The 10,000-nt window shown below is 33.3% G+C and overlaps 1 non-coding gene across 1 annotated transcript in view; it reads right to left on the bottom strand.

The window, feature by feature from the left end:
* Positions 1 to 6,512: 6,512 nt before the first annotated feature.
* The window catches only part of LOC119562030, a 3,971-nt gene continuing 483 nt past the window's right edge, over positions 6,513 to 10,000 (bottom strand). The window contains exon 1 of the ribosomal RNA XR_005221621.1: positions 6,513 to 10,000. This exon is cut by the window's right edge and continues 483 nt beyond it. This is a non-coding gene — a ribosomal RNA (large subunit ribosomal RNA).

Below are 10,000 nucleotides of genomic sequence, written 5' to 3'. Positions count from 1 at the left end.
TCTATCGAATACGGCCATTTTTATATAGCATTCGTATACGTTTGTTGTTTTCACAATATATACTTGTTCCGCCACTAATAATAACAAGTTTTTTAATTATTGATGTTAAAAACACAATATTTTTTTTCGTAATACGTAATAATTTTCTTTATATTTGCATATTTCATTCTAAAATATCTTTTTTGTTCGACATACGTCATTATTGTATCCACACATGTACAATTTTTGTTTAACCAATATAAAATATTGAATTAAATCATTTGTATTTTGATGATAAATTTAAAATTTATCTGTATATATTCATATAAGACTCTTTGGTAATATATAATATAAAACCGAGCGCATATATGATATGTACGTTAGAAAAAATAATATATATATATATTATTTTCTTTTAATATAGGGACACCTCTTTTAATTTATCCCCGCAGGGAATTATCACATAACTCAGTATGTGATAATGGCAGACCAATATACATATATATCAAGATTATCAATACAAAATATATATCATTATTAGCCTGCCTCAATTGTAATTATTTATTTGGATTAACGATAAAGTTCGGAAACAATTTGTTATTCTATGTATAATAGAAACCTTGGCCTTTGTTTCAACATTATTATCTTTGGGCTTAAAATATTAACCGTGGAGCCAAGTCTCATATTCATAAATGAATAAAGAAACAAATTTGACGGATTAATATCTTCTCTACCGACAGACAGTATTTTGTCACGTCAATAGTAGATGGCCGGCCCATTGACCATCCTATAGTAGTTTTTGGACCCAATATCTTTAATTCGGGTATTTTCAATTGTCTTTGCCAATCAACCGTTTGGTACTCTCTCATATAATAAGAGAATACACATATAATTCCATTATATGGATATATCTTCATTATTTTATTTGCTACATCACCCTATAATAGTTTTTGAACCCGTCAACTTCAATTCGGGTATTTTCAATTGTCTTTGCCAACCATTTATATGGTATTCTCTATTATAATAAGAGAATACTAGTGTATATCCATTATATGGATATATCATCTTCATATTATTTGCTACACCACCCTATAGTAGTTTTTGAACCCATCATCTGCAATTCGGGTATTTTCAATTGTCTTTGCCAACCAACTATACGGTATTCTCTCTTATAATAAGAGAATACAAGTATATTTTCATTATATGGATATAATGCCATTTATTTTTCAATATCCATATAATTCATTTAGTTTTGTATGTACAAAACAAGTTTTCTTTATAGTATTGACAAAATCATATGTTTACGCATAACATAAGTTTTGACCAATACGAGGAGGGGCCCGCCAACGACCACCTCCCTATAGTAGTTTTTTACCCCACGCACTACTGCGTGCCTGTTTACAGTACTAGTGCCAGCTATCACTAGGTTTATATATCATGTTTCAGTGATATATGGGTAAATTCTACCATTTATTCTTATGTATATGGCATTTCTATGCCATATTTATACAATCCATTCATATCTTAATGTATATTTATTATATTATACATTATTATGCCTTATAGGTATTATACCTATAAGCCATATCCATACGATTCATTCACTAGTGCCGCCCCTCACTAGGTTTATAATTGTTATATCATTGATATACAATTTATTTCTATATATATGGCATTTATATGCCATATCCATACAATGCATTCACATTTCAATGTATATTTACTTGTTATACATTATTATGCCTTATAGGTATTATACCTATAAGCCATATCCATACGATTCACTTATATAAATATATGTATATTTTTCTATACATAATTTTTTTTTACTTTTGTATGGTTTCTATGCATATCCATAGTTTATATGGATATGCTTGGCGTTCTATATAGTATTGACAAATTCATATGCATAACATAAGTTTTGACCAATACGAGGAGGGGCCCGCCAACGACCACCTCCCTATAGTAGTTTTTTACCCCACGCACTATTGCGTGCCTGTTTACAGTACTAGTGCCAGCTATCACTAGGTTTATATATCGTGTTTCAGTGATATATGGGTAAATTCTACCATTTATTCTTATGTATATGGCATTTCTATGCCATATTTATACAATCCATTCATATCTTAATGTATATTTATTATATTATACATTATTATGCCTTATAGGTATTATACCTATAAGCCATATCCATACGATTCATTCACTAGTGCCGCCCCTCACTAGGTTTATAATTGTTATATCATTGATATACAATTTATTTCTATATATATGGCATTTATATGCCATATCCATACAATGCATTCACATTTCAATGTATATTTACTTGTTATACATTATTATGCCTTATAGGTATTATACCTATAAGCCATATCCATACGATTCACTTATATAAATATATGTATATTTTTCTATACATAATTTTTTTTTACTTTTGTATGGATTTCTATGCATATCCATAGTTTATATGGATATGCTTGGCGTTCTATATAGTATTGACAAATTCATATGCATAACATAAGTTTTGACCAATACGAGGAGGGGCCCGCCAACGACCACCTCCCTATAGTAGTTTTTTACCCCACGCACTATTGCGTGCCTGTTTACAGTACTAGTGCCAGCTATCACTAGGTTTATATATCGTGTTTCAGTGATATATGGGTAAATTCTACCATTTATTCTTATGTATATGGCATTTCTATGCCATATTTATACAATCCATTCATATCTTAATGTATATTTATTATATTATACATTATTATGCCTTATAGGTATTATACCTATAAGCCATATCCATACGATTCATTCACTAGTGCCGCCCCTCACTAGGTTTATAATTGTTATATCATTGATATACAATTTATTTCTATATATATGGCATTTATATGCCATATCCATACAATGCATTCACATTTCAATGTATATTTACTTGTTATACATTATTATGCCTTATAGGTATTATACCTATAAGCCATATCCATACGATTCACTTATATAAATATATGTATATTTTTCTATACATAATTTTTTTTTACTTTTGTATGGTTTTCTATGCATATCCATAGTTTATATGGATATGCTTGGCGTTCTATATAGTATTGACAAATTCATATGCATAACATAAGTTTTGACCAATACGAGGAGGGGCCCGCCAACGACCACCTCCCTATAGTAGTTTTTTACCCCACGCACTATTGCGTGCCTGTTTACAGTACTAGTGCCAGCTATCACTAGGTTTATATATCGTGTTTCAGTGATATATGGGTAAATTCTACCATTTATTCTTATGTATATGGCATTTCTATGCCATATTTATACAATCCATTCATATCTTAATGTATATTTATTATATTATACATTATTATGCCTTATAGGTATTATACCTATAAGCCATATCCATACGATTCATTCACTAGTGCCGCCCCTCACTAGGTTTATAATTGTTATATCATTGATATACAATTTATTTCTATATATATGGCATTTATATGCCATATCCATACAATGCATTCACATTTCAATGTATATTTACTTGTTATACATTATTATGCCTTATAGGTATTATACCTATAAGCCATATCCATACGATTCACTTATATAAATATATGTATATTTTTCTATACATAATTTTTTTTTACTTTTGTATGGTTTTCTATGCATATCCATAGTTTATATGGATATGCTTGGCGTTCTATATAGTATTGACAAATTCATATGCATAACATAAGTTTTGACCAATACGAGGAGGGGCCCGCCAACGACCACCTCCCTATAGTAGTTTTTTACCCCACGCACTATTGCGTGCCTGTTTACAGTACTAGTGCCAGCTATCACTAGGTTTATATATCGTGTTTCAGTGATATATGGGTAAATTCTACCATTTATTCTTATGTATATGGCATTTCTATGCCATATTTATACAATCCATTCATATCTTAATGTATATTTATTATATTATACATTATTATGCCTTATAGGTATTATACCTATAAGCCATATCCATACGATTCATTCACTAGTGCCGCCCCTCACTAGGTTTATAATTGTTATATCATTGATATACAATTTATTTCTATATATATGGCATTTATATGCCATATCCATACAATGCATTCACATTTCAATGTATATTTACTTGTTATACATTATTATGCCTTATAGGTATTATACCTATAAGCCATATCCATACGATTCACTTATATAAATATATGTATATTTTTCTATACATAATTTTTTTTACTTTTGTATGGATTTCTATGCATATCCATAGTTTATATGGATATGCTTGGCGTTCTATATAGTATTGACAAATTCATATGCATAACATAAGTTTTGACCAATACGAGGAGGGGCCCGCCAACGACCACCTCCCTATAGTAGTTTTTTACCCCACGCACTATTGCGTGCCTGTTTACAGTACTAGTGCCAGCTATCACTAGGTTTATATATCGTGTTTCAGTGATATATGGGTAAATTCTACCATTTATTCTTATGTATATGGCATTTCTATGCCATATTTATACAATCCATTCATATCTTAATGTATATTTATTATATTATACATTATTATGCCTTATAGGTATTATACCTATAAGCCATATCCATACGATTCATTCACTAGTGCCGCCCCTCACTAGGTTTATAATTGTTATATCATTGATATACAATTTATTTCTATATATATGGCATTTATATGCCATATCCATACAATGCATTCACATTTCAATGTATATTTACTTGTTATACATTATTATGCCTTATAGGTATTATACCTATAAGCCATATCCATACGATTCACTTATATAAATATATGTATATTTTTCTATACATAATTTTTTTTTACTTTTGTATGGATTTCTATGCATATCCATAGTTTATATGGATATGCTTGGCGTTCTATATAGTATTGACAAATTCATATGCATAACATAAGTTTTGACCAATACGAGGAGGGGCCCGCCAACGACCACCTCCCTATAGTAGTTTTTTACCCCACGCACTATTGCGTGCATGTTTACAGTACTAGTGCCAGCTATCATTAGGTTTATATATCGTGTTTCAGTGATATATGGGTAAATTCTACCATTTATTCTTATGTATGTATATGGCATTTCTATGCCATATTTATATAATTCATTCATATCTTAATTTATATTTATTATATTATACATTATTATGCCTTATAGGTATTATACCTATAAGCCATATCCATACGATTCATATACTAGTGCAGCCCCTCACTAGGTTTATATATCTCATTTTAATTATATATTGGTAAATTCTATTATTTATTCTTGTGTATATGGCACTTATATGCCGCCATATCTATAAAAATGCATTTATATTTCAATGTATATTTTCTATATTATACATTATTATGCCTTAAAAAGTTATTATACCTACCATAAGGCGATATCCATACGATTCATTTATATAAAAGATATATGTATAATTTTCTATACATAATTTTTTTTTATGAATATATGGGTTTCCTAAGCATATCCATATAATACATTTAGTTTTATATGGATTAGATTGGTCTTCTTTATTGTATTGCCAAACTCATATTGATAAAATAAGTTTTGAACAATAAGAGGATCAGCCGCCAACCAACCAACCACTGCTACCATTGGAGGAACATATACTTACTTTTTATATGTCCTCTTACTTGAATGGTCCTCTCTTTACTTGAAAATTTCATTACCATAGGAATCTATTTATACATGGAATATGATTTCCACTACTTTTTCGCGTCACTAATAATTAATATGACGATACAGACTTGCTACCATAACATAAGTCTTGAACAATAATAGGAGCAGCCGCCAACCAACCACCAACCAACCAACCACTGCTACCATTGATAGTAATTTTATATGTCCTCTTTAGTTGAATTTCAATACCATAGGAATATTTATACATGGAATATGTTTTGCCACTACTTTTTCGCGTCACTAATAATATGACGATACAGTCTTGCTACCATAACATAAGTTTTGAACAATAAGAGGAGCAGACACACCAACCAACCAACCGCGCTGCTACCATTATATATACTTATATTTATATAAGTCCTCTTTACTTGAATGGCCTCTTTACTTGAATTTCAATACCATAGGAATATTTATTTATACATGGAATATGTTTTGCCACTACTTTTTCGCGTCACTAATAATATGACGATATAGACTTGCTACCATAACATAAGTTTTGAACAATAAGAGGAGCAGACACCAACCAACCAACCGCTGCTACCATTGAATGAACCATATATACAAACTTTTATATATGTCCTCTTTACTTGAATTTTAATACCATAGGAATATTTATACATGGAATATGTTTGCCACTTTATCATCGCGTCACTAATAAGATGACGATACATTTTGTTTGTTCAATATTTACTTATATATTGATGTTTCCAATTTAGGTCTTTTATATTTCTTCTTCCCTACCTTACACACCACAAACAAAGTGGCGTGCGATGCTGCAAGCAAGCATAATGATTATGCCCGCTTGCAACATCTTTATTATCGAATCATCAAGCAAAGGATAAGCTTCAGTGGATCGCAGTATGGCAGCTGCTCAACCACTTACAACACCTTGCCTGTTACAAAAGTCGTTTACAATTGATTCTAGGCTTTGTCATTGTATTAAATAATGCTTTTATATGTAACTAGCGCGGCATCAGGTGATCAAAGATCCTCCCAATTTACTATGTTACAAATTACATTGGCATCACATCCATTGTCGTTTATAAAGTAAATTATAAACTTTAAATGGTTTAGAAGCCATACAATGCAAATTGCCCCTTATTTATCATTGCAGTCCAGCACGGATACGACCTTAGAGGCGTTCAGGCATAATCCAACGGACGTAGCGTCATACCACTGTTCGCTCGAACAAGTATTGTGCCATTGGTCCGTACCTGCGGTTCCTCTCGTACTACGCAGGAATGCTGTCGCAACAACGTTTTGTCATTAGTAGGGTAAAACTAACCTGTCTCACGACGGTCTAAACCCAGCTCACGTTCCCTTGCATGGGTGAACAATCCAACGCTTGGTGAATTTTGCTTCACAATGATAGGAAGAGCCGACATCGAAGGATCAAAAAGCGACGTCGCTATGAACGCTTGGCCGCCACAAGCCAGTTATCCCTATGGTAACTTTTCTGACACCTCTTGTTAAAAACTCTTTAAACCAAAAGGATCGATAGGCCGAGCTTTTGCTGTCCCTGTGTGTACTGAACACCGAGATCAAGTCAGCATTTGCCCTTTTGCTCTATGTGTGGTTTCTGTCCGCACTGAGCTGGCCTTGGGACACCTCCGTTATTATTTGAGAGATGTACCGCCCCAGTCAAACTCCCTACCTGGCAATGTCCTTGAATTGGATCATACCTGAGTAATTGGAGTTATACCAAATTTTCAAATCAAAAATACATAAATGCACCGTTTTATTAAAGAATTTGTTTGCGATTATATAACAAACTCGTGATACTTTGATCAAGAAGCTTGCATCAAAACCCAATACCATAAGATATAATAAATATATCCGTATAATGGCTAGGAAATGATACACGTTCCATTTAATCAAGTAAGTAAGGAAACAATAAGAGTAGTGGTATTTCATTGGCGATACCAAACCGAAGTCTAATATCTCCCACTTATTCTACACCTCTTATGTCTCCTTACACTGCCAGATTAGAGTCAAGCTCAAAAGGGTCTTCTTTCCCCGCTAATTATTCCAAGCCCGTTCCCTTGGCTGTGGTTTCGCTAGATAGTAGATAGGGACAGTAGGAATCTCGTTAATCCATTCATGCGCGTCACTAATTAGATGACGAGGCATTTGGCTACCTTAAGAGAGTCATAGTTACTCCCGCCGTTGACCCGCGCTTACTTGAATTTCTTCACTTTGACATTCAGAGCACTGGGCAGAAATCACATTGTGTCAACACCCGCTAGGGCCATCACAATGCTTTGTTTTAATTAGACAGTCGGATTCCCCAAGTCCGTGCCAGTTCTGAATTGATTGTTAATTGATAATCGTTATAATTAATAAGAACTAATTGGTTTAACCCAATTAGTATTCTTAAAAATTTTAGCAAGAAAGTTCCACAATTGGCTACGTAACTAAACTATCCGGGGAACAAGTGACCAACATAAATGCCAGACACTCTATTTACCCAGAACGAGCACATAAACCATGTTATTGTTTCCCAATCAAGCCCGACTATCTCAATCTTCAGAGCCAATCCTTATCCCGAAGTTACGGATCTAATTTGCCGACTTCCCTTACCTACATTATTCTATCGACTAGAGACTCTTCACCTTGGAGACCAGCTGCGGATATTGGTACGGCCTGTTGAGAAGTTTGCGTGTCCCCACCATAAATTTTCAAGGTCCGAGGAGAAAATATCGACACAACAGTATATGTCATGCTCTTCTAGCCCATCTACCATATCTCTCTGCGAAAGACTTCCATGGTAGTACGGCTATAAAACAGAAAAGAAAACTCTTCCGATATCTCTCGACGGCTTCTTTATGGTCGTTCCTGTTGCCAGGATGAGCACGAGGCCCATATTTAATAACAAACGGATACTCAACAGGTTACGGAATTGGAACCGTATTCCCTTTCGTTCAAAATTATTCAAGTATATTAATTAGCTTGATTTATATAATATAATTATATTTGTATGGCATTTGTGTTTTACTTGAAAATTTTCGGCTTTCGCCTTGAACTTAGGACCGACTAACTCGTGATCAACCACTGTTCACACGAAACCCTTCTCCACTTCAGTCCTCCAAGGTCTCATTCGATTATTTGCTACTACCACCAAGATCTGTACCAATGGCAGCTCCATGCAGGCTTACGCCAAACACTTCTACGCATACCATTGTACCTTCCTACTCACTAAAGTTTCAAAATTTATATCACAAGTAATATAAATCATCTACTTTAGCGGTAATGTATAGGTATACAACTTAAGCGCCATCCATTTTAAGGGCTAGTTGCTTCGGCAGGTGAGTTGTTACACACTCCTTAGCGGATTTCGACTTCCATGATCACCGTCCTGCTGTTTTAAGCAACCAACGCCTTTCATGGTATCTGCATGAGTTGTTAATTTGGGCACCGTAACATTACGTTTGGTTCATCCCACAGCGCCAGTTCTGCTTACCAAAAGTGGCCCACTGGGCACATTATATCATAACCTTGAACTTCATATCAAGAAAGTTAAGGTTCTTACCCATTTAAAGTTTGAGAATAGGTTAAGATCGTTTCGACCCTAAGGCCTCTAATCATTCGCTTTACCAGATAAGATTATTTTATATAACATTAAAATGCACCAGCTATCCTGAGGGAAACTTCGGAAGGAACCAGCTACTAGATGGTTCGATTGGTCTTTCGCCCCTATACTCAATTCTGACAATCGATTTGCACGTCAGAACTGTTTCGGTCTTCCATCAGGGTTTCCCCTGACTTCAACCTGATCAAGTATAGTTCACCATCTTTCGGGTCACAGCATATATGCTCAAGGTACGTTCCAGTTAGAGGCATAAATAATATAAATATCATTATACATAACTATATAGAACGCCCCGGGATTGTGTTAATTAGCTATAAATAGTTAAAAAACTAATCCCATTATTAGTCAAGTTAATTACGCTATTAGGTTTATATCCCAATAACTTGCACATATGTTAGACTCCTTGGTCCGTGTTTCAAGACGGGTCCCGAAGGTATCCTGAATCTTTCGCATTGTTAATCATACAAGTGCATATAATAAACACAAAAATCAATGATAATTATGCCATTATATAATTCCGAAAAATTAACGCACTGTATTCATATAAATCTATCAGCACTTTATCAAATTAATAACATTTATTCTGTGTTAAAATGCAAGCAAATTAATTTGAATAAACTATAAGTTATATTTTATGATAAATTTTGTATGCTAATAGATTACAATGTCCTTATATGGAAAAAATGCACACTATTATCATAATATTGTTTAAATATTA

This window comes from Drosophila subpulchrella, unplaced genomic scaffold (genome assembly GCF_014743375.2).
Source record: "Drosophila subpulchrella strain 33 F10 #4 breed RU33 unplaced genomic scaffold, RU_Dsub_v1.1 Primary Assembly Seq391, whole genome shotgun sequence".
In the NCBI taxonomy this organism is placed as follows: Eukaryota; Metazoa; Arthropoda; class Insecta; order Diptera; family Drosophilidae; genus Drosophila; species Drosophila subpulchrella.
Note: the sequence above shows the minus strand (reverse complement) of the source record. Positions and strands in the feature narration are given on the sequence as shown.